This window comes from Patella vulgata, chromosome 5, assembly GCF_932274485.2.
Source record: "Patella vulgata chromosome 5, xgPatVulg1.2, whole genome shotgun sequence".
Taxonomy (NCBI): domain Eukaryota; kingdom Metazoa; phylum Mollusca; class Gastropoda; family Patellidae; genus Patella; species Patella vulgata.
This window is the reverse complement of record NC_065883.2, coordinates 49,757,749-49,784,529: the sequence shown is the minus strand read 5'-3', so window position 1 is coordinate 49,784,529 and position 26,781 is coordinate 49,757,749. Positions and strand designations below refer to the sequence as shown.

At 39.9% G+C, this 26,781-nt stretch overlaps 2 long non-coding RNA genes across 2 annotated transcripts; one reads left to right on the top strand and one right to left on the bottom strand.

Moving 5' to 3' along the window:
* Positions 1-3,206: 3,206 nt before the first annotated feature.
* Positions 3,207-5,909, top strand: LOC126821226 (uncharacterized). The gene is made up of 3 exons (XR_007680368.2): positions 3,207-3,402; positions 4,453-4,525; positions 4,754-5,909. It is a non-coding gene; the product is annotated as an uncharacterized LOC126821226 (long non-coding RNA).
* Positions 5,910-16,456: 10,547 nt separating this feature from the next.
* On the bottom strand, positions 16,457-18,605 carry LOC126821208 (uncharacterized). Its single transcript, XR_007680347.2, has 3 exons — positions 17,988-18,605; positions 17,749-17,821; positions 16,457-17,521 (listed from the first exon to the last, which is right to left on the bottom strand). It is a non-coding gene; the product is annotated as an uncharacterized LOC126821208 (long non-coding RNA).
* Positions 18,606-26,781: the final 8,176 nt, after the last annotated feature.

The window sequence follows — 26,781 nt, the reverse complement described above, 5'->3', positions numbered from 1 at the left end:
ACATTGTCCGATGAGAGTTACTTACCTTTGCCAACTTCCTTTTCAAATAACAATTTATGGGATTGGTCGATAAAAATAGCACAATCATCAAGGGCTGATAACTTGAAAACGTGTCTCCCCCATAGATAAACCCAGGGTATAGTGGAGAAGAACGGAATGAGTACACTGGGTAACCGAGGATGAATTTAGGGTGACCCGTGTAATGAAAATTTTCCCTACAGAAAGCTGGACTCGACACGGCGAATGTGCACGCTTCAGTGGCTTGTCTCGGAAGTGATTTCTGGCTTACCACGCAGTATGATAATACTCGGCGCTAGTGGAATTCTCTACCCATCTATCAGCTATTACAGCCGTAAAAAAATCTATTGTTGACGATTCTGAATAGCAGTAATATTTAGCTTTTTGGTTATTACAGCAGCCTTAGAAATTATGTTCTTTTTATTTTTTAAATTGCTTTATCATTAACTGTAACGTTAGGAGCAGCATCTTTTGGTTTAGTACAAATAATATCTCTGAAACACTTGCGTTAGGCAAGAACATGATACTAGCAGTAGTTTCATTTTACTTTTACAAGATTCTTAAAACAATTGTTGAGTTGCCTAACGGGCGTGTTTCTAAATTCAATTTCTTGTTCCAGCTTTCTGTTATGTTTCGTAAAAAAAAGTAGTCGTGATTATCCCGGCCTGTCAATCAGACGTAGAATGATCGGTATACTTGTTAAGCGAGACTAATTTCAAAACAAGGGCACGTAACCTATTTTTTACTCACAAGTGCCCAGATGGACTTAGACTATTAATTATTTCGAGTTATTGTAGTGCGAGTTATAAATAATTTTTTCCTTAATTTTTTTCTCACCTCGCCCTGCATTTTTTGGTTGACTTTTTGGTCTAGAATTGGACAAAAGGGATCAAATTTGCAATTCCATAGCAGTTTTGGGTAATACTGATGATATTACAGCGGAGGGATGGTGTAAAGTGTCTTTCTGCAGAGCAATCATTTCACCCCAGTCAACATCAAATTCCCGTAGCAAAAAATCTAAACGGTCAACCCCTACAAATGTATGATGAGGATATTGCCAAATGTGATCCCCAATGGAACCAACGGAATGTTGAGCAAAAAGCTACAGCCTGTGATGTTACAGCCATTTAACATTGAAGTTAATGGGCAAATAATTGCTAGTCTGAGTCCTGATATGACGACAGACTTGGGATGTTGATATTTTCTCAGCGTCTTATTTTCTGAAGTTTTGAATGGAAAGTGTCAGAAATGGTAAGAATACTGCTTTTTTATTGCCCAGCAGTAAATGTTTTAAATATTTGGTATCAAAATAGCCATGATTGGGGGTATCCGTTGGCTGAGTGTGAATTTTGGGGTGTAAATGTTAACATTTCGTTCACAATGATGTCAAAACATGGTTAGGTCTAAATATTAAGGCCAACTCAAACTGCAGATTTAGTCTAAAGTCACGAGATGTAAATAGGGCTGACCGTAACCCTTACAAAGGATACCACTCCGAAATGTACATCGCGATATAATCGAGGAACGACCCGTCTATATTATATGTAATTCTTTTTTTTCTTTGTATATTCTTATGTAATTTTATTTTTATATTTGTTACAAGATTTTAATTGAACGATTGGAATTAAAACAATATACTATACTGTATAATCAATAAACCGCAAAATTCAAACGATCTACCTTTGTTTCATACTTGTTTTATATTTTTTTAGTTACATTTCGTCACGTTATCAGTCATATTGTAAAATCAGTTATTCACATATCTCGAACATCTAACTTCGTCTCCTTGCTCACATACATTTTGTCTCGCAATCTGTTTCATACAACACACACCACAGTTCCCCATATTGTTTTATATTGTTAGTTGCATTACGTCACGTTATCAGTAACATTGTGAAATCAGTACACGCTCAAGCACAAGCTTGATTCGAAAGTTGTTTAATAGTTATTCAATTCATTTGCTCACACATCTCTATCCCCCCCCCCCTTTTCCGACCTCTACTGTATCTCGTCTTAACAGCTTTCTTATCTTGTCCCATTTGCACACCGTTCACACAATCAGTCCCCTCCCCCCTTACCCCCACCAACACTGTTGGAACATGGATAGGTCCCGCACCAGACGTCCTCTCCTTCCGACGCCCACTCATCTACCAATGGAATGGCCACAGTTCCGGAACAGATTCCGACCACCACCAGGCTTTCACCAACCACCACCACCACCTGGATTTCACCAACCACCACTTGGATTCCGTTACCAGCGCCAACCAACTCAACAACCAAACCAGCGCCAACCAAAACGACAACCAAACCAGCGCCAACCACCTCCAGAGAATGCAGGTATCGTGAAAACCTTTTTGCAGGGCCTGCAATGCCTCCACCAATTGACCATTATGGAGAGCCAGAAGAATGGAAAACCCACCAGAAGTTTCACTTGGAAGATCCAAGACCTGAACAAGTTCGTGAAGCCGGCCATGAAGACGCCCACCATAGCCACTACCATTGAGACATTGAACTTGAAATGGGCCAAGGGCGTCGCCTCATCCTTGTCGACACACTACCGAACCATGCTAGCGGAGAAACTAGAGTACTTGAAGTGACAAAGATGTTGTACAGGAGTACTCTGGCCACGCCCTAGCATGGGCCAAGAAGTCCTTCGGGAAAGAATTAACGGTCACCGGTCAGACATAGTCACTCAAAAAGACAAACCGGTCTCAATTCACTTCAACCAACCAAATCATGACATTTCTGATCTCATTGTCACACCAATAGAAAAGGCTAAGAGCGATTTTGAAACTACAGAAGAAATTAAAACGTTTAGGCTAACAAGAGAAAAATTCTGGATTGACAAATTGAAAACAACAGCCCCCTAGGTTTGAATATTCATACGGCTAGCGCAATAGCCCCTTTTGTAGTTTCATTTAGCGCAACAGCAGCAAGTGCATCCAAAATCATCAGAAAACACTATACTGATCTCCAAGAAAATCACCCGAAAATATTCACACAGAAACTTATAATTGCATATTTTAAAAAAAAAAAAATCTGAACGATATCCCAGCGCACAGTAAATTAGATTAAATAAAACAAGTCTCCATCCTAACCCAAAACAAACCATATATCAAATCCTATCCCTAACCGTTAGTAAATAAAATCAACTAGATATAAGAATCCCTAGCCCTAACCCGGTGATGTGGAACAAACACGATTTTTTTAGAAAATCCAATTCGTAGTAGGAAATACACTAATGTGGCTTTCCCCCGAGAGCCTCAAATTGATTCTTTTTCTTCTTCAGAAACAAAAATACCAGAAGTACCATCCAAGGAAGACCATCAGCGCCACCAACACCAAAAACAGTGAAATCACTTTTGTAAATTAATCTAATGTATTGTATGTATTTTTAATAAAATTAGGAAATATCACGAACTAATTTTTCATCATCCTAGGTCATTGCTTATGTGGAGACTTAACCTCTCCCCCAAATTCTTAAACCTAACCCACAATTGTGTCAAAAAATCATGTGCCCTAACCCTATTTACATGTTGTGACCTTGAACAAAGTCTGCAGTTGGCCTTAATATTTAGACCTAACATGTTTTGACATCGTACAATGAAATGTTAACATGTACACTCCAAAATTCACACCTGTGTGACTTTTGACCAAACATGCAGTTGGCCTTAATATTTAGACCGAACCTCAAAACATGGTGTCTACCTTTGAGATTGCCTTAGACTTATGTGACACTCAAGGTTTACTTTTTTACTGACTGTTAAAGATACATTATGGGAGATTTTTATAGAGAGTTGGCCATTCTTGCTATAACAGTTCAAAAGTAGATGATGAAAGAAGAATATATTGAAAATTTCAGTCAAATTACTTTATTCTGAACATAGTTATCATCGTTGTAATATTTGACTAGAAATAGTAGTGAAATGTGCCTTCACCTTGGCCGAACGTTTGATTGACAGGCGTTAACTCCACCTACATATCTCGATTATCAAGTAAAGTTTTCAATGGCATGCGGAAACGCTCTACAGCGGCCTCGCTAAGTACACTCTATCATTTAGCCTCGATCTAACTGACGTATTCTCATCAGGGTGCGCCATATTTGAATTTATCAATAACTGAAATCCTATTTAAATCCGAGCTGTAGCCGAGCCATCCGTGGGTCTACAGAGTTGATTTTGGGCTTGTTGTTTAAATAAAGATCTAATTTATAATTTCTATAACATCTGAAGCCTAAATTACGACTTGCAATAATCAGATTTTGCTCTTGCATAATGTATGTTTAACTGGTTTCTTTTTGGAGGGCCAGTGACGAGATGTTCGCTAGAAATAAAGAGGTTTATTTCTATTTCCAGTTGAAACCATTGTTTTTTTCTTTCTTATTTCCTCACTGTTTTTTATTGCATATTTATCCCCAGCTTTCTATCATTTCAGGTGCCAGGGTAATGTTTCATAGAGTGGAATGATAGACCTCAACACAAGTATTAAAAAAAAAGAAGCAAAACAAGTGAGATAAATGTGCATTTCATACACTTTACGAAGTACATCCAACCTGATCCCCACTTCTGCTCACTAATAGTAATGGTCTGGTACTGCACAGGCTTGTCTTCTCCCCTTGGCATGTAACTGACTGACAGAATTCCACATTTTGACCATTTTCTGGATGTCAATGATCCGTTTCCTTGGATAGTATTCGCCCCAGAATTCTCATTCTCATCCAAATTTAATATTTCAGGTCTACATCTCAAAACCTGATGACTTCCTGGACTGGCTTTAGTAGAACGATGATGCATATCAATTTCATCCCTGATCTCTATGACATCTGTGGTGGAAGTGGGAGTCAAATCGTAATCAGTTTGGGTTCCAGCCCCGAGGACCTCTGTAAACTTTGCTTTTTGGTGATGACTTCATTTCCGAGCTTGAAAAGGACGCCCTTGTGTTTATCATGGCCTCTCATATTGGAAGATAACATAAATGACTTGTGTGTTGACGGTTGTGCATATCTCTTGGTCAGGAAAGTTGTAAGCAACATTGGCACTGTAAATCATTTGACAGGCCAGAGTGAACAGGGAGACAGACCTATGATTGGTCAGCAATGTATCAGATTCCATACTGGGGGGTGGGGATGAAAAAACTGTTGTAGTGTTACACAATCAGATTATTTCAACTTAATTATCCTGTGGAAATACAGCTACATGTATATAGGAGATATTTTGAAATTCATAGGCACTGCATGTTTCAACATTTTAGATTTGACCACAATTGGCACTTGAAACTATGTTAACAGAGAAAAACTGTGTGGTTTTCGATGAAAGTGTTAAAAGTCTAATATTGCATCATGATTACCGTTTTAAAGTATTTTTGTGTTTGATTTATATTGAATTCATCTCATCTTTTTGAAGAATGCATTTATGTTCAAAAATAAAAATGTTCTGTGGAATTAAAAAATCATGTGCTTTTAAATTATCAGATTCCAAACTGGGGGTGGGGATAAAAAAGCTGTTGTAGTTGTAGTGTTACATAATCAGATTATTTCAACTTACTTATCCTTTGGAAATACAACTATATAGGAGATATTTTAAAATTGATAGGCACTGCATGTTTCAACATCTTAGATTTGACCACAGTTTGGCACTTGAAATGAAACTACGCTAACAGAGAAAAACTGTGTGGTTTTCGATGAAAGTGTGAAAAAGTCTAATATTGCATCATGATTACTGTTTTAAAGTATTTTCGTGTTGGATTTATATTGAATTTATCTCATCTTTTTACAGAATGCATTTATGTTCAAAAATAAAAATGTTCTGTTTAATTCAAAATTCATGTGCTTTTAAATTTCTGTCTGAAATTCCGCAGTTTTCTGATGTATTATAGTGTTTGCAGAATGCCGCACAGCTCATTTGAAAATGCATAGATTTTCATAATCTTTGGCCAGGGCATTGCATATATGTTTGTTTATTAGATAACAACAGATTTGTTTAAACTGCAGAAACATGTGAGGTATATATAGGATTAAGACTAGTAATTATTTCCCCTTATGTGTATCTCAAGTTTTTCATGAAGAACCTCATACGTGCTTTTGGGCAAGTGGTTGCCACATGTTGCTCCATCTGTGGTAGAAAGCGTTCTACCCACATATCTCGAACATCTAACTTCGTCTCCTTGCTCACATACATTTTGTCTCGCAATCTGTTTCATACAACACACACCACAGTTCCCCATATTGTTTTATATTGTTAGTTGCATTACGTCACGTTATCAGTAACATTGTGAAATCAGTACACGCTCAAGCACAAGATTGATTCGAAAGTTGTTTAATAGTTATTCAATTCATTTGCTCACACATCTCTGTTCCCCCCCCCCCTTTTCCGACCTCTACTGTATCTCGTCTTAACAGCTTTCTTATCTTGTCCCATTTGCACACCGTTCACACAATCAGTCCCCTCCCCCCTTACCCCCACCAACACTGTTGGAACATGGATAGGTCCCGCACCAGACGTCCTCTCCTTCCGACGCCCACTCATCTACCAATGGAATGGCCACAGTTCCGGAACAGATTCCGACCACCACCAGGCTTTCACCAACCACCACCACCACCTGGATTTCACCAACCACCACTTGGATTCCGTTACCAGCGCCAACCAACTCAACAACCAAACCAGCGCCAACCAAAACGACAACCAAACCAGCGCCAACCACCTCCAGAGAATGCAGGTATCGTGAAAACCTTTTTGCAGGGCCTGCAATGCCTCCACCAATTGACCATTATGGAGAGCCAGAAGAATGGAAAACCCACCAGAAGTTTCACTTGGAAGATCCAAGACCTGAACAAGTTCGTGAAGCCGGCCATGAAGACGCCCACCATAGCCACTACCATTGAGACATTGAACTTGAAATGGGCCAAGGACGTCGCCTCATCCTTGTCGACACACTACCGAACCATGCTAGCGGAGAAACTAGAGTACTTGAAGTGACAAAGATGTTGTACAGGAGTACTCTGGCCACGCCCTAGCATGGGCCAAGAAGTCCTTCGGGAAAGAATTAACGGTCACCGGTCAGACATAGTCACTCAAAAAGACAAACCGGTCTCAGTTCACTTCAACCAACCAAATCATGACATTTCTGATCTCATTGTCACACCAATAGAAAAGGCTAAGAGCGATTTTGAAACTACAGAAGAAATTAAAACGTTTAGGCTAACAAGAGAAAAATTCTGGATTGACAAATTGAAAACAACAGCCCCCTAGGTTTGAATATTCATACGGCTAGCGCAATAGCCCCATTTGTAGTTTCATTTAGCGCAACAGCAGCAAGTGCATCCAAAATCATCAGAAAACACTATACTGATCTCCAAGAAAATCACCCGAAAATATTCACACAGAAACTTATAATTGCATATTTTAAAAAAAAAAATCTGAACGATATCCCAGCGCACAGTAAATTAGATTAAATAAAACAAGTCTCCATCCTAACCCAAAACAAACCATATATCAAATCCTATCCCTAACCGTTAGTAAATAAAATCAACTAGATATAAGAATCCCTAGCCCTAACCCGGTGATGTGGAACAAACACGATTTTTTTAGAAAATCCAATTCGTAGTAGGAAACACACTAATGTGGCTTTCCCCCCGAGAGCCTCAAATTGATTCTTTTTCTTCTTCAGAAACAAAAATACCAGAAGTACCATCCAAGGAAGACCATCAGCGCCACCAACACCAAAAACAGTGAAATCACTTTTGTAAATTAATCTAATGTATTGTATGTATTTTTAATAAAATTAGGAAATATCACGAACTAATTTTTCATCATCCTAGGTCATTGCTTATGTGGAGACTTAACCTCTCCCCCAAATTCTTAAACCTAACCCACAATTGTGTCAAAAAATCATGTGCCCTAACCCTATTTACATGTTGTGACCTTGAACAAAGTCTGCAGTTGGCCTTAATATTTAGACCTAACATGTTTTGACATCGTACAATGAAATGTTAACATGTACACTCCAAAATTCACACCTGTGTGACTTTTGACCAAACATGCAGTTGGCCTTAATATTTAGACCGAACCTCAAAACATGGTGTCTACCTTTGAGATTGCCTTAGACTTATGTGACACTCAAGGTTTACTTTTTTACTGACTGTTAAAGATACATTATGGGAGATTTTTATAGAGAGTTGGCCATTCTTGCTATAACAGTTCAAAAGTAGATGATGAAAGAAGAATATATTGAAAATTTCAGTCAAATTACTTTATTCTGAACATAGTTATCATCGTTGTAATATTTGACTTGAAATGGTAGTGAAATGTGCCTTCACCTTGGCCGAACGTTTGATTGACAGGCGTTAACTCCACCTACATATCTCGATTATCAAGTAAAGTTTTCAATGGCATGCGGAAACGCTCTACAGCGGCCTCGCTAAGTACACTCTATCATTTAGCCTCGATCTAACTGACGTATTCTCATCAGGGTGCGCCATATTTGAATTTATCAATAACTGAAATCCTATTTAAATCCGAGCTGTAGCCGAGCCATCCGTGGGTCTACAGAGTTGATTTTGGGCTTGTTGTTTAAATAAAGATCTAATTTATAATTTCTATAACATCTGAAGCCTAAATTACGACTTGCAATAATCAGATTTTGCTCTTGCATAATGTATGTTTAACTGGTTTCTTTTTGGAGGGCCAGTGACGAGATGTTCGCTAGAAATAAAGAGGTTTATTTCTATTTCCAGTTGAAACCATTGTTTTTTTTCTTTCTTATTTCCTCACTGTTTTTTATTGCATATTTATCCCCAGCTTTCTATCATTTCGGGTGCCAGGGTAATGTTTCATAGAGTGGAATGATAGACCTCAACACAAGTATTAAAAAAAAAGAAGCAAAACAAGTGAGATAAATGTGCATTTCATACACTTTACGAAGTACATCCAACCTGATCCCCACTTCTGCTCACTAATAGTAATGGTCTGGTACTGCACAGGCTTGTCTTCTCCCCTTGGCATGTAACTGACTGACAGAATTCCACATTTTGACCATTTTCTGGATGTCAATGATCCGTTTCCTTGGATAGTATTCGCCCCAGAATTCTCATTCTCATCCAAATTTAATATTTCAGGTCTACATCTCAAAACCTGATGACTTCCTGGACTGGCTTTAGTAGAACGATGATGCATATCAATTTCATCCCTGATCTCTATGACATCTGTGGTGGAAGTGGGAGTCAAATCGTAATCAGTTTGGGTTCCAGCCCCGAGGACCTCTGTAAACTTTGCTTTTTGGTGATGACTTCATTTCCGAGCTTGAAAAGGACGCCCTTGTGTTTATCATGGCCTCTCATATTGGAAGATAACATAAATGACTTGTGTGTTGACGGTTGTGCATATCTCTTGGTCAGGAAAGTTGTAAGCAACATTGGCACTGTAAATCATTTGACAGGCCAGAGTGAACAGGGAGACAGACCTATGATTGGTCAGCAATGTATCAGATTCCATACTGGGGGGTGGGGATGAAAAAACTGTTGTAGTGTTACACAATCAGATTATTTCAACTTAATTATTCTGTGGAAATACAGCTACATGTATATAGGAGATATTTTGAAATTCATAGGCACTGCATGTTTCAACATTTTAGATTTGACCACAATTGGCACTTGAAACTATGTTAACAGAGAAAAACTGTGTGGTTTTCGATGAAAGTGTTAAAAGTCTAATATTGCATCATGATTACCGTTTTAAAGTATTTTTGTGTTTGATTTATATTGAATTCATCTCATCTTTTTGAAGAATGCATTTATGTTCAAAAATAAAAATGTTCTGTGGAATTAAAAAATCATGTGCTTTTAAATTATCAGATTCCAAACTGGGGGTGGGGATAAAAAAGCTGTTGTAGTTGTAGTGTTACATAATCAGATTATTTCAACTTACTTATCCTTTGGAAATACAACTATATAGGAGATATTTTAAAATTGATAGGCACTGCATGTTTCAACATCTTAGATTTGACCACAGTTTGGCACTTGAAATGAAACTACGCTAACAGAGAAAAACTGTGTGGTTTTCGATGAAAGTGTGAAAAAGTCTAATATTGCATCATGATTACTGTTTTAAAGTATTTTCGTGTTGGATTTATATTGAATTTATCTCATCTTTTTACAGAATGCATTTATGTTCAAAAATAAAAATGTTCTGTTTAATTCAAAATTCATGTGCTTTTAAATTTCTGTCTGAAATTCCGCAGTTTTCTGATGTATTATAGTGTTTGCAGAATGCCGCACAGCTCATTTGAAAATGCATAGATTTTCATAATCTTTGGCCAGGGCATTGCATATATGTTTGTTTATTAGATAACAACAGATTTGTTTAAACTGCAGAAACATGTGAGGTATATATAGGATTAAGACTAGTAATTATTTCCCCTTATGTGTATCTCAAGTTTTTCATGAAGAACCTCATACGTGCTTTTGGGCAAGTGGTTGCCACATGTTGCTCCATCTGTGGTAGAAAGCGTTCTACCCACATATCTCGAACATCTAACTTCGTCTCCTTGCTCACATACATTTTGTCTCGCAATCTGTTTCATACAACACACACCACAGTTCCCCATATTGTTTTATATTGTTAGTTGCATTACGTCACGTTATCAGTAACATTGTGAAATCAGTACACGCTCAAGCACAAGCTTGATTCGAAAGTTGTTTAATAGTTATTCAATTCATTTGCTCACACATCTCTGTTCCCCCCCCCCCTTTTCCGACCTCTACTGTATCTCGTCTTAACAGCTTTCTTATCTTGTCCCATTTGCACACCGTTCACACAATCAGTCCCCTCCCCCCTTACCCCCACCAACACTGTTGGAACATGGATAGGTCCCGCACCAGACGTCCTCTCCTTCCGACGCCCACTCATCTACCAATGGAATGGCCACAGTTCCGGAACAGATTCCGACCACCACCAGGCTTTCACCAACCACCACCACCACCTGGATTTCACCAACCACCACTTGGATTCCGTTACCAGCGCCAACCAACTCAACAACCAAACCAGCGCCAACCAAAACGACAACCAAACCAGCGCCAACCACCTCCAGAGAATGCAGGTATCGTGAAAACCTTTTTGCAGGGCCTGCAATGCCTCCACCAATTGACCATTATGGAGAGCCAGAAGAATGGAAAACCCACCAGAAGTTTCACTTGGAAGATCCAAGACCTGAACAAGTTCGTGAAGCCGGCCATGAAGACGCCCACCATAGCCACTACCATTGAGACATTGAACTTGAAATGGGCCAAGGACGTCGCCTCATCCTTGTCGACACACTACCGAACCATGCTAGCGGAGAAACTAGAGTACTTGAAGTGACAAAGATGTTGTACAGGAGTACTCTGGCCACGCCCTAGCATGGGCCAAGAAGTCCTTCGGGAAAGAATTAACGGTCACCGGTCAGACATAGTCACTCAAAAAGACAAACCGGTCTCAATTCACTTCAACCAACCAAATCATGACATTTCTGATCTCATTGTCACACCAATAGAAAAGGCTAAGAGCGATTTTGAAACTACAGAAGAAATTAAAACGTTTAGGCTAACAAGAGAAAAATTCTGGATTGACAAATTGAAAACAACAGCCCCCTAGGTTTGAATATTCATACGGCTAGCGCAATAGCCCCATTTGTAGTTTCATTTAGCGCAACAGCAGCAAGTGCATCCAAAATCATCAGAAAACACTATACTGATCTCCAAGAAAATCACCCGAAAATATTCACACAGAAACTTATAATTGCATATTTTAAAAAAAAAAATTTGAACGATATCCCAGCGCACAGTAAATAAGATTAAATAAAACAAGTCTCCATCCTAACCCAAAACAAACCATATATCAAATCCTATCCCTAACCGTTAGTAAATAAAATCAACTAGATATAAGAATCCCTAGCCCTAACCCGGTGATGTGGAACAAACACGATTTTTTTAGAAAATCCAATTCGTAGTAGGAAACACACTAATGTGGCTTTCCCCCGAGAGCCTCAAATTGATTCTTTTTCTTCTTCAGAAACAAAAATACCAGAAGTACCATCCAAGGAAGACCATCAGCGCCACCAACACCAAAAACAGTGAAATCACTTTTGTAAATTAATCTAATGTATTGTATGTATTTTTAATAAAATTAGGAAATATCACGAACTAATTTTTCATCATCCTAGGTCATTGCTTATGTGGAGACTTAACCTCTCCCCCAAATTCTTAAACCTAACCCACAATTGTGTCAAAAAATCATGTGCCCTAACCCTATTTACATGTTGTGACCTTGAACAAAGTCTGCAGTTGGCCTTAATATTTAGACCTAACATGTTTTGACATCGTACAATGAAATGTTAACATGTACACTCCAAAATTCACACCTGTGTGACTTTTGACCAAACATGCAGTTGGCCTTAATATTTAGACCGAACCTCAAAACATGGTGTCTACCTTTGAGATTGCCTTAGACTTATGTGACACTCAAGGTTTACTTTTTTACTGACTGTTAAAGATACATTATGGGAGATTTTTATAGAGAGTTGGCCATTCTTGCTATAACAGTTCAAAAGTAGATGATGAAAGAAGAATATATTGAAAATTTCAGTCAAATTACTTTATTCTGAACATAGTTATCATCGTTGTAATATTTGACTAGAAATGGTAGTGAAATGTGCCTTCGCCTTGGCCGAACGTTTGATTGACAGGCGTTAACTCCACCTACATATCTCGATTATCAAGTAAAGTTTTCAATGGCATGCGGAAACGCTCTACAGCGGCCTCGCTAAGTACACTCTATCATTTAGCCTCGATCTAACTGACGTATTCTCATCAGGGTGCGCCATATTTGAATTTATCAACAACTGAAATCCTATTTAAATCCGAGCTGTAGCCGAGCCATCCGTGGGTCTACAGAGTTGATTTTGGGCTTGTTGTTTAAATAAAGATCTAATTTATAACTTCTATAACATCTGAAGCCTAAATTACGACTTGCAATAATCAGATTTTGCTCTTGCATAATGTATGTTTAACTGGTTTCTTTTTGGAGGGCCAGTGACGAGATGTTCGCTAGAAATAAAGAGGTTTATTTCTATTTCCAGTTGAAACCATTGTTTTTTTCTTTCTTATTTCCTCACTGTTTTTTATTGCATATTTATCCCCAGCTTTCTATCATTTCAGGTGCCAGGGTAATGTTTCATAGAGTGGAATGATTGACCTCAACACAAGTATTAAAAAAAAGAAGCAAAACAAGTGAGATAAATGTGCATTTCATACACTTTACGAAGTACATCCAACCTGATCCCCACTTCTGCTCACTAATAGTAATGGTCTGGTACTGCACAGGCTTGTCTTCTCCCCTTGGCATGTAACTGACTGACAGAATTCCACATTTTGACCATTTTCTGGATGTCAATGATCCGTTTCCTTGGATAGTATTCGCCCCAGAATTCTCATTCTCATCCAAATTTAATATTTCAGGTCTACATCTCAAAACCTGATGACTTCCTGGACTGGCTTTAGTAGAACGATGATGCATATCAATTTCATCCCTGATCTCTATGACATCTGTGGCGGAAGTGGGGGTCAAATCGTAATCAGTTTGGGTTCCAGCCCCGAGGACCTCTGTAAACTTTGCTTTTTGGTGATGACTTCATTTCCGAGCTTGAAAAGGACGCCCTTGTGTTTATCATGGCCTCTCATATTGGAAGATAACATAAATGACTTGTGTGTTGACGGTTGTGCATATCTCTTGGTCAGGAAAGTTGTAAGCAACACTGGCACTGTAAATCATTTGACAGGCCAGAGTGAACAGGGAGACAGACCTATGATTGGTCAGCAATGTATCAGATTCCATACTGGGGGGTGGGGATGAAAAAACTGTTGTAGTGTTACACAATCAGATTATTTCAACTTAATTATCCTGTGGAAATACAGCTACATGTATATAGGAGATATTTTGAAATTCATAGGCACTGCATGTTTCAACATTTTAGATTTGACCACAATTGGCACTTGAAACTATGTTAACAGAGAAAAACTATGTAGTTTTCGATGAAAGTGTTAAAAGTCTCATATTGAATCATGATTACTGTTTTAAAGTATTTCCGTGTTTGATTTATATTGAATTCATCTCATCTTTTTGAAGAATGCATTTATGTTCAAAAATAAAAATGTTCCGTGGAATTCAAAATTCATGTGCTTTTAAATTATCAGATTCCAAACTGGGGGTGGGGATGAAAAAGCTGTTGTAGTGTTACATAATCAGATTATTTCAACTTACTTATCCTATGGAAATATAGCTTATAGAGGAGATTTTTTAAAATTGATAGGCACTGCATGTTTCAACATCTTAGATTTGACCACAGTTTGGCACTTGAAATGAAACTACGCTAACAGAGAAAAACTGTGTGGTTTTCGATGAAAGTGTGAAAAAGTCTAATATTGCATCATGATTACTGTTTTAAAGTAATTTCGTGTTGGATTTATATTGAATTTATCTCATCTTTTTACAGAATGCATTTATGTTCAAAAATAAAAATGTTCTGTTTAATTCAAAATTCATGTGCTTTTAAATTTTTGTCTGAAATTCCGCAGTTTTCTGATGTATTATAGTGTTTGCAGAATGCCGCACAGCTCATTTGAAAATGCATAGATTTTCATAATCTTTGGTCAGGGCATTGCATATATGTTTGTTTATTAGATAACAACAGATTTGTTTAAACTGCAGAAACATGTGAGGTATATAGGACTAAGACTATTTCATGATGGCAGAAACATGTGAGGTATATGAACACAGATCACCAAATATTCCTATGCTGTCACCCACGAAACAAGGGCCAAAGCTATTTTTAGTCTTCCTCTCCCTTTTCCTTTTTTCCCCTTTTGCATGGCGATTTTTGTTGACTTTTTGGTGTAGAATCGAAGAAAAGGGTCTGAAAATACATTTTCTGCCAGGTTTTGGTGAATATTCATAATTTTGATGCGGAAGGATACAAGAGTTGAGAGGTTGGTTGGGTTGAAATGTTGGGCCTGAAACTGCATGTTTACTTGTCTCTACTTCCAGCTTGTGTATCTCAAGTTTTTCACGAAGAACCTCATACGTGCTTTTGGGCAAGTGGTTGCCACATGTTGCTCCATCTGTGGTAGAACGCGTTCTACCCAACGAAAATTTGGGAAAAAGTTAGAGCCGGTCTAAGATACGAGAATTAACATTGGAGTCAATGGGGGAAATCTTTAGTGATCTGTGGCCATATAGGACTAAGACTAGTAATTAGGTTGAAATGTAAGGCCTGAAATTGCATGTTTACTTGTCTCTACTTCCAGCTTGTGTATCTCAAGTTTTTCATGAAGAACCTCATACGTGCTTTTGGGCAAGTGGTTGCCACATGTTGCTCCATCTGTGGTAGAAAGCGTTCTACCCAACGAAAATTTGGGAAAAAGTTAGAGCCGGTCTAAGATACGAGAATTAACATTGGAGTCAATGGGGAAATCATTAGTGATCTGTGGCCATATAGGACTAAGACTAGTAATTATTTCTCCTTATTTCATGACGGACGAATGTAGTGCGAGTTATAAATGGACTCAGACTAGCAATTATTTGCCCATTGACTTGAATGTAGCTATTTGCTCAACATTCCGTTGGTTTCAATCTTTATGGGCACAATGGGGACCACATTTGGCAATATCCTCATCATAAATTTGTAGGGGGTTGACCATTTAGATTTTTGCTACGGGGATTTGATGTTGACAGGGGTGAAAATCTCACTTCCGACACAATGATTGCTCTGCAGAAAGACACTTTACACCCCCTATCCCTCCGCTGTAATATCATTAGTATTACCCAAAACTGCTATGAAATTGCAAATTTGATCCCTTTTCTCCAATTCTAGACCAAAAAGTCAACTCAAAAGTGCTGGAAGAAGGGAGAGAAAAAATTAAGGGAAAAATTGTCTATATATAACTCGCACTACATTCGTCCGTCATGAAATAAGGAGAAATAATTACTAGTCTTAGTCCTATATGGCCACAGATCACTTATGATTTCCCCATTGACTCCAATGTTAATTCTCGTATCTTAGACCGGCTCTAACTTTTTCCCAAATTTTCGTTGGGTAGAACGCTTTCTACCACAGATGGAGCAACATGTGGCAACCACTTGCCCAAAAGCACGTATGAGGTTCTTCATGAAAAACTTGAGATACACATAAGGGGAAATAATTACTAGTCTTAATCCTATATATACCTCACATGTTTCTGCAGTTTAAACAAATCTGTTGTTATCTAATAAACAAACATATATGCAATGCCCTGGCCAAAGATTATGAAAATCTATGCATTTTCAGATGAGCTGTGCGGCATTCTGCAAACACTATAATACATCAGAAAACTGCGGAATTTCAGACAGAAATTTAAAAGCACATGAATTTTGAATTGAACAGAACATTTTTATTTTTGAACATAAATGCATTCTGTAAAAAGATGAGATAAATTCAATATAAATCAAACACACAAATACTTTAAAACAGTAATCATGATGCAATATTAGACTTTTTAACACTTTCATCGAAAACCGCATAGTTTTTCTCTGTTAACGTAGTTTCAAGTGCCAAATTGTGGTCAAATCTAAGATTTTGAAACACGTAGTGCCTATCAATTTTAAAATATCTCCTATATAGTTGTATTTCTAAAGGATAAGTAAGTTGAAATAATCTGATTATGTAACACTACAACTACAACAGCTTTTTCATCCCCACCCCCAGTTTGGAATCTGATAATTTAAAAGCACATGATTTTTTAATTCCACAGAACATTTTTATTTTTGAACATAAATGCATTCTTCAAAAAGATGAGATGAATTCAATATAAATCAAACACAAAAATACTTTAAAACGGTAATCATGATGCAATATTAGACTTTTAACACTTTCATCGAAAACCTCACAGTTTTTCTCTGTTAACATAGTTTCAAGTGCCAAATTGTGGTCAAATCTAAGATGTTGAAACATGCAGTGCCTATCAATTTTAAAATAACTCCTATACAACTGTATTTCCACAGGATAAGTAAGTTGAAATAATCTGATTATCTAACACTACAACAGTTTTTTCATCCCCACCCCCCAGTATGGAATCTGATACATTGCTGACCAATCATAGGTCTCCCTGTTCACTCTGGCATGTCAAATGATTTACAATGGCGATGGTGCCTACAACTTCCCTGACCAAGAGATATGCACAACCGTCAACACGCAAGCCATTTATGTTATCTTCCAATATGAGAAATATGATATGATAAACACAAGGGTGTCCTTTTTAAGCTCGGAAACAAAGTCATCACCAAAAAGCAGAGTTTACAGAGGTTTTTGGCTGGAACCCAAACTGATTACGATTTGCCCTCCACATCCATCACAGGTGTCATAGAGATCAGGGATGAAATTGATATGCATCATCGTTCTACTAAAGCCTGTCCAGGAAGTCATCGGGTTTTGAGATGTAGACCTGAAATGTTAAATTTGGATGAGAATGAGAATTCTGGGGCGAATACTATCCGAGAAACGGATCATAGACATCCAGAAAATGGTCAAATGTGGAATTCTGTCATTCAGTTACATGCCAAGGGGAGAAGACAAGCCTGTGCAGTACCAGACCATTACTATTAGTGAGCAGAAGTGGGGATCAGGTTGGATGTACTTCGTCAAAGTGTATGAAATGCACATTTATCTCACCTGTTTTGCTTCTTTTATTTTAATACTTGTGTTGAGGTCAATTATTCCACTCCATGAAACATTACCCTGGCACCTGAAATGATAGAAAGCTGGGGATAAATATGCAATAAAAAACAGTGAGAAAATAAGAAAGAAAAAAAATGGTTTTAACTGGAAATAGAAATAAACCTCTTTATTTCTAGCGAACATCCCGTCACTGGCCCTCCAACAAGAAACCAGTTAACAGTAGGGTGACCCACCATAAATAAATATCTCCATATATCTCCTTATATCTCGACAATTACGCCACAATATTTATATATATGCCAAGCCTCAAATCAGTTTCACACAATTATAGTCACTAAATAAACGATCATGTTGTACTTAATAAGCTATGACCATTAATCATCTATAAATAATAGACTGAAAACTGGTTCCAAGTGTCGTCCATTACATCCAGACACTTTTGAGTAAAAGATAGGTTACGTGCCCTTGTTTTGAAATTAGTCTCGCTTAACCAGTCTATCGACCATTCTACGTCTGATTGACAGGTCGGGATAATCAAGACTACTTTTTTTACGAAACATAACAGAAAGCTAGAACAAGAAATTGAATTTAGAAATAAGCACGTTAGGTAGCTCAACAATCGTTTTAAGAACCTTGTAAAAGTAAAATGAAACTACTGCAAGTATCATGTTCCTGTCTAATCCGAGTGATTCAGAGATATTATTTGTACTAAACCAAAAGATGCCGCTCTTAACGGTACAGTTAATGATAAAGCGATTTAAAAAATGAAACGAACGTAATTTCTAAATCTGCTGTAATAACCAAGAAGCTTAATTTCACTGCTATTCAAAATCGTCAACATTAAATTTTTTACGGCTGTAATAGTTGATAGATTTGTAGAGAATTGCACGTGCCGTGCCATGGCTATTTATAGTATCATATTGTCAGAAAGTTGGTCTCGGCACGGCGAATGTGTACGCTTCAGTGGTAGTCTCGAACTATCAGCGGTGGACTTTATTTCTGTAGAGCACATGGGCCACCCTATTAACAGTCAGTAAAAAAGTAAACCTTGAGTGTCACATAAGTCTAAGCCAATCTCAAAGGTAGACACCATGTTTTGAGGTCCGGTCTAAATATTAAGGCCAACTGCAGGTTTGGTCAAAAGTCACACAGGTGTGAATTTTGGAGTGTACATGTTAACATTTCATTGTAATTGTATGTCAAAACATGTTAGGTCTAAATATTAAGGCAAACTGCAGACTTGGTTCAAGGTCACAACATGTAAATAGGGTTAGGGCACATGATTTTTTTGACAAAATTGTGGGTTTGGGCTAGGGTCAGGACTAGGTCTTGGTTTTGGCCTAGGCTACGTGCTTGTTGACAAGATTGTGGGTTAGGTTTAAGAATTTGGGGGAGAGGTTAAGTCTCCACATAAGCACTGACCTAGGGTGATGAAAAATGAGTTCGTGATATTTCCTAGTTTTATTAAAATACATACAATACATTAGGTTTATATACAAAGGTTATTTAACTGTTATTTGGTGTTGGTGGCGATGATGGTCTTCCTTGGATGGTGCTTCTGGTATTCTGGTATTTTTGTTTCTGAAGAAAAAAAGAATAAATTTGGGGCTCTCGGGGGAGAGCCACATTAGTGTGTTTCCTACTAAGAATTGGATTTAAAAGAAAGGGTTAGGTATTCTTATATCTAGTTGATTTTATTTACTAACGGTAAGGGATAGGATTTGATATATGGTTTGTTTTGGGTGAGGATGGAGACTGGTCTTATTTAATCTAATTTAGGTTCATTTCGATATTGGCGTGTATCGGACTATAACTTCATGAATTATAGCCCTGATTGTACAAAAAAATCACATTTTTAGCTTGTGGACACTCCAGAGGTCACAATTTTGATCACATTTTGATGAAACTTGAAATGCATGTTTATAACCCAAAGATCTTGGTTCCTGTCGATATTCGCTTATATCGGATCTTAACTTCCTGAATTATTGCCCTTGATTGTACAAAAAAATCCCGTTTTTAGCTTGTGGTCCCTCTAGAGGTCACTGTTGTCATCCGATTTATAAAACGTTTGAATGTATCACCGTTAAACCGTAATGTTGGTTGAGTTCGAATTTCGTGAAAATCGGACCAAAACTACCGGACAAAATGGCCACCCCTCGTACGCAAATAGTGTAAAAGTAGTTAGGGCCTGGGTATAGGAACGATGGCGCGCATGCGCAGAAGCCCTAGCAACGGTGTTGCGCATGCGCAGGTCACTTCCTGTGTCCCTAGCAACGGCCACTTCCGGTGATGACGTCATAAGATGACGTCACTTCCGGTGATGACGTCATAAGATGACACCACTACTTCCGGTGATGACGTCACTTCCGGTGATGACGTCACTTCCGAGAGTGCGTCACTTCCGTTTCCGGCGATAACATCACTTTCAGTGATGACGTCATCCATAGCAACGGTCACTTCCGGTGATGACGTCATACGTTAGTGACGTCATACGTGACATGACGTCATAGGGATTTCCCTCGGGGATTTCCTTTTTCTCGGGATTTCTTTCGTCCTTTCTGTGCTTGGGTCTTGGGCCCCATTTTTGGGGGATTCCCTCGCCCTTATCTTGGGGATCACCCTCCGTTTGTTCTCTCGTTCTTTCTTGGGATTGCTCTCGGGGATTCCCCCTTCCTTTGCTCGTTTTCTCTCGAGTTTGCCCGTCGGTATATTCATATATTTAGGGGAAATCCCCAATTAGTGCAGTAATTAATCTATGATATAATCTAGGATATAATCTAGGATATAATCTATAATAGAATTCAGGGATGGGAGAAGGGAACAGTGGTAAATCTATTAAATCTATACTACGGACATTGATTATTCTATACTAAGGGTGTTCCTTGCTAAGGGGAGATATAGATGTAGTCTACATTGATGTAGGAGACAAGTTCTTATAAAGGTTGTTATAAAGTTGTTTTGTTTTTTTATGAAAGGTTCTTATAAACGTTCTTATGAAAGGTTCTTATGAAAGGTTCTTGTAAAGGTTCTTATAAAGATATAAACAAAATAGAATATGAACATTCTTTCTGAATGATTTGGTGGCCCTGAAAAGGGCCGTTTGGGTGGCCTTGAAAAAGGCCGTTGGTGGTTAGACTGTCTAACCGAGGCGTTGACGGACATGCCTCATGGCGTCGTCGTCGTCGTCGTCGTCGTAAATCTTCCGTTTACGGGGTGTTGATGGTGGCGTGGCCGAGTCGGGCTGGTACCACCTCTTCAATGTTTCGATGTCCGTAAAGGGCTCGAAAATATCGGTTGGTGGTGGAGTGGCTGGTCTAACTGGTGTAGAGGAAACGTTCGGCCTGAACGTCTCCTCGTACAACCAACTATACATGTCGTCCGCCATTTCGGTCAGGAATGGGTCGGACACCAACCACTCCTCGTCCCCAAACATCCATTCTTCTTCGCTGTCCTCGTCGTCTCCCTCGTACTGGGTCTCCGTCGTGTGGACTGCTACCGTCTCTTCTTGCCAATCTCCCAATATCATGTCTTCAAACACCTCGAAAGACCCCATGGTGGAATGACAGAAAAGTGCGATCGGTCGGCCTTTTATGCAAAATAACGGGATCGAAATTTCCGAGCCCCCCTCAGCGCGGACTTCATAGAGAGCAACGAGCCCTCCTTCTCAAAAACAGACCCAAGAAAAAAAAATAGGATTGGAAAATAGGATTGAAATCTCCGAACGACGTCAAACGCGGACGTCAAAGTAAGTACGTTTAGCTATAGATGGTTTTTTTGTTTGTTTGTTTAAAATTAAAATAGAACTATTATTAGAATATGAAAAAACTCTTTCTGAATAAGTTGGGTGGCCCTGAAAAGGGCCGTTGGTTGGTTAATCGCCTACCCAAGGCGGATACGCCTAATAAATTCTGCGTCGTCTTCGTCCTGGTACCTGGTATGGGATGGCGTGCTGGTTTGGTGCCAAGTCTTCAGCGTCCAAGTACCAGTAAACGGGTCGTATAAGGGTGTTGATGGTCTCGGTGGAGTGGCCGGTGTATATCCCCAGAATGGATCTTCAGAGAGGACCAGTGGCTCGAAGGGTTGTGCTGGTGTCTGGCCACTGGCCACTAACCACTCGTCGTCGTCGCTATCATCCACGACTATAACATCCGTTGGCTCAAGGGCGATCTCTGTTTCTGGTACAGTTTGTGTTGCACACTCTGGAATGACCAACACCTCTTCCATCACCTCAAACCAGTCTTCTCCGTCCAACATAATATAAGAACCCATGATGGAATGACAGAAAAGCGCGATCAGTCGGCCTTTTATGCAAAATTATAGGATCGAGAAATGGAGTTGGCCCCCCACAGCGCGGACTTCATAGAGAGCAATGATCCCTCCTTAAAAACAGATTTTAAAATAATTTAAAATGTTTTTGAAATGTATACTATATTAGGCGAGAAAATTTAATATATGATCTTAAAATATGGCCACGAATGGGCGAAATAGGATCTTATTAAGATTTTTGATAGGATTTTTTAATATGATTTTAATATGATTTTTGGTTTTGTTTACTATTTAAAATCAAAATAGAACTTTTACTATTTAAAATCAAAATAGAACTTTTACTATTTAAAATCAAAATAGAATATGAAAACTCTTTCTGAATGAGTTGGTGGTCCTGAAAAGGACCGTTTGGGTGGCCCTGAAAAGGGCCGTTGGATGGCCAATGGCCGGTTTGCCTTACAGTCGAGGGTATAGACTGTAAGGCGGTGGGGGTGGTGGTAGGGGAAGTACCCCATCGGCTTGCAGCCGATAGAGGTCCAACAGTTCCTCTCTGTGAGCATCTAGCTCTAAGGCCTCCAGCCGATGAAGCTCACGGCGGGTCTGCCGCAACAATTTTTGGAGGTACCCTCGCTCCTCCAAAAACCGTTGCCGCTCGGCCTGCCATGCCGCTTTCTCGGCCTCCCATGCCGACCTCTCGGCACACTGCTCAGAGAGAAGTTGCTGGAACTCCCCTTGCCACTGGCTTGTCAGACGTTTCTCTCTCTTCAGAGAATTACCCATGGTTGAAGTGTTGGGTTTCTCACGCCTATTTGTCCTTTTATCGCGGACCTGTGAGAGAGCCTTGACTTTTTGGACAAAAAACATTTTGTAGTTCTTAGAATTTTACAAGGCAAAAAAAAAAAAGAAATCGCGCGGACTTCACTGTAAGCCTCACTTTAAGCTATAAAAGCTATAAAAGTAGGCCTATACTTAAAATGACGTCATGTTCTATATTGACGTCATCAACCGTGTCTATATAAAGGAGCAAGCGCTTACTGGTTATAGCATTCTACAATGGCGAATACACCAGGCTACACTCTACGTTTAGGACACCAGCGTCGTTCCAGACGTTTTCACACGGAAAGCTTGTATGTCAACGTTGATTTTCATCAGAATTGGGACCAAATTTCACCAGTGGACGTTCCAGAAGTTTTATATGATACCTTTGACAACATATTAAATGATCTGGGAAATTTGGTTGGCTGTCAACCCAACGACTTTGTACGATTTAGTGTATCGCATCCGGGACTCAAGACGTCGGCATGGATACCATTTCAACCGTGGCAAGATGTCAGACCAAATCACATATTGGATCCGTTGGCCCGAATATTACAATCCAACGAAGAATTTAAGATGGACGAACGCCTGAGACTACATGTGTGTCACGTAGCCCCGCCTAATGGATCCGGAAGTGGACAGCCTATTATCAAAAAGAAAGACATGAGTTCCTTTGAAGACTACTTGAAACGGAAGAGAGCCATCGTGGTGATTAAAAATCGGGACCAGCTCTGTTTCCAACGTGCTTTGGTGGTGGCCAAACACTATGCCAACAAAAACGACACGCCAGAATGGGAAGCAGAAAAGACCAGACTTGTACGAAATTGTGGACCCGACAGCTGGCAGACACGAAAGACCCGCCGATTAATTGAAGAGGTAGGAGGTACCTACGAAGCCTGTCGTGGTCCCGAGACCTGGGAACAATACCAACGTGTGCTGGGTCCCCAGGGATACCAGATCAATGTTTATTCCCGACAACTCTTTGGTAAACTCATGTTCAAAGGAACCAAGTACGTCGTAGGTGGTCAGCCTAAAATATTACATTTATACCATCACGCCAATCATTATGACGTCATCACTTCCATGCCTGCTTTTTTTGAAAGAAACTATTTCTGTGAGGCCTGTCAAAAAGGTTACGATCATCCGGATCGACACGAGTGTCATGCCATGTGTCACAGTTGTCAACAGTCAGGACCCCCGTGTTTGGAAGACGCCACTCGTCGAGACTGTGACACATGTCATCGACGTTTTCCGAATCAGATGTGTTATGACCGGCACCTAAAACCCCGGCAACCAGGAATACCAACGATCTGTCAACGATGGACGAAATGTCTACAGTGCGGTAAAGAATGGGATATTCTGAGAAGACACAGGACATTGGCCGAACACGTGTGTGGGGAATACGAGTGCTATGTTTGTAAGAAATGGCATCAACGCGGAGACCGTTGGTGTTCTATTCAAAAACTCAAATCGCCCATTGATATGACCCAGCCGGACCGCCCACAGCAGTTAGCAAGACTCCAAGAAAAAGAATTGACTCGTTTTGTATTTTATGATTTCGAATGCAGTCAAGATACGGGAGAACATGTAGTAAACTTGTGTGTGCTACAATGCTGTTGTCATTTCTGCATGGCATCATCGGACCCCTGTGATTACTGTGATCCTTTCTGGAATGGTCAACGCGAATGGATATTTCGGACGTTGGACGACGTCGGAAAATGGTTCATTTATTTATCGGCACACGGTACAGTTCCCGGAGGAAGAAAATCTCGCAAGTCTACACACATCATAGCCGTTGCACATAATTTTAAGGGATACGATGGGTTACTAATGTTGCAAACGATACACGACCATGCGATAGCCGCTCCGCAAGTTGTTATGAGTGGTGGAAAAGTGATGACAGTGACCTTGGGAGCCGTAAAATTTGTCGATTCGCTAAACTTTTTACCCATGCCTTTACGAGATGTACCCAAGACGTTTGGCCTCACGGAACTGAAGAAAGGCTATTTTCCACACTTTTTTAACAAGCCAGACCATTACACGTACGTGGGTCCATATCCACCAGCCGAAGAATACGATCCTGAAGGCATGAGTGTGTCTGAACGTAAAGCCTTTTACGCCTGGTACCAACAACACAAACACGAACCATTTGATTTTCAACACGAGCTGTTGACGTATTGCAAGAGCGATGTGGATGTACTCAAACGCGGCTGTGCTGCTTTCAGAGACTTGTTTATGATGGACACGGGTCTCGATCCTTTTGTGGAAAGTCTCACGTTGGCTTCGGCCTGTAATAAAGTATTTCGCACGCATTATTTGGAACCCGATACGATGGCCATCATTCCCCGAGCCCTGATGCAGGAACCCGAAGCCGGAAAAGATTGGAAACAGTTTCGACCGCGACAGCAATCTAACATAGCCTTGAGATGGTTGGAATGGGAACAGCACGGTCAGACTCTCAAAGCGTTGCGAGAGGGAAGTCGCGTTCCACAGATTCGACATGCTCGTAACCAGGGTGAAGTGAGAATTGGCGCGTATCATTTAGATGGCTACGACGATAACACCGGCTACGAATTCATGGGATGTGCCTATCACGGATGTCCTCGCTGCTACCCCGGACCCATACAAGACGTGAAACATCATCACCCCTATGATCCGTCTAGAACCATGCGTGATTTGTATCAACACACTCAAGATCGTCTTTACAAATTACGTCACGTGTATGGACTATCTGAGATCAAAGTCATGTGGGAATGTGAACTGAACGAAGAACGTCGTCGTAATCCCGAGATGGAAGAATTCTTTGCCAGTTTAGAAGCGCAGGGATGGCCTTGTCCGGATCCCCTGTCGCCCAGAGCTGGCTTTTTTGGAGGAAGAACCAATGCCTGTCAATTGATGGCCAAAGCCGAACATCCCGACGAAGAGATCCGATACGTGGACGTGGTATCCCTTTACCCTTGGGTGTGTAAATACGGCAAATTTCCTCTCAAAGAACCAAACATCATCACACGACCTAGTCAAGCTTGGGAACAGTACGAAGGTCTCATTCAGTGTTCTGTGCTTCCACCCCGTCAACTCTATCACCCCGTACTCCCGTTTCGATACAACGGCAAACTCACCTTTCCACTATGTCGGAGCTGCGTGGAACAACACATGCAGAAAAGTGAAATCACCCACTACGTCGACTGTACACACAAAGAGAAGGAACAAGCCTGGGTAGGCACTTTTGTGTCGTTGGAATTAAGGAAAGCTGTGGCGATGGGTTATCAAGTCCTCGTGGTGTACGAAGTGTGGCATTGGAGCGAATGGAGCCAGTACGACAGTCAATCCAAGTCTGGGGGATTATTTGCTGGATACATCGATCATTACTTGAAAAAGAAGATGGAAGCTAGTGGATATCCGGACGATTGTTCCACGGACGACGATAAACGACGTTTCATCCAAGACGTGTACGACAAGGAAGGCATTGAACTAGATCACGAAGCCATGATACCCAACAAAGGCCTGAGAAGTTTTAGCAAGCTCCAATTGAACACGTTATGGGGAAAATTCGGACAACGCGACAATTTTACCCAAACAGTGTACATGACAGACCCTGCCGATTATTTTCCACTCATGATGGATGTCACCGAAACCATCAAAGATGTTCGAGTCGTGAACGAAAACATGGTTATGGTGGAAAAGATCAAAAAAGAAGAACACGTGAGACCATGTCCCATTACCAACGTCGTGGTGGCGGCCTTTGTGACAGCCCAAGCCCGGTTGAAATTGTATTCGGTATTGGAACCGCTGGGAGAACGTGTGTGCTACTTTGATACGGACAGTGTCATTTTTAAATATGATCGTAATCGGTGGAACCCCCCGGAAGGAAACTCGTTAGGCGAATGGAAGAATGAATTACCCGATACACTGTCGATACGCCAGTTTGTATCCGGTGGACCGAAG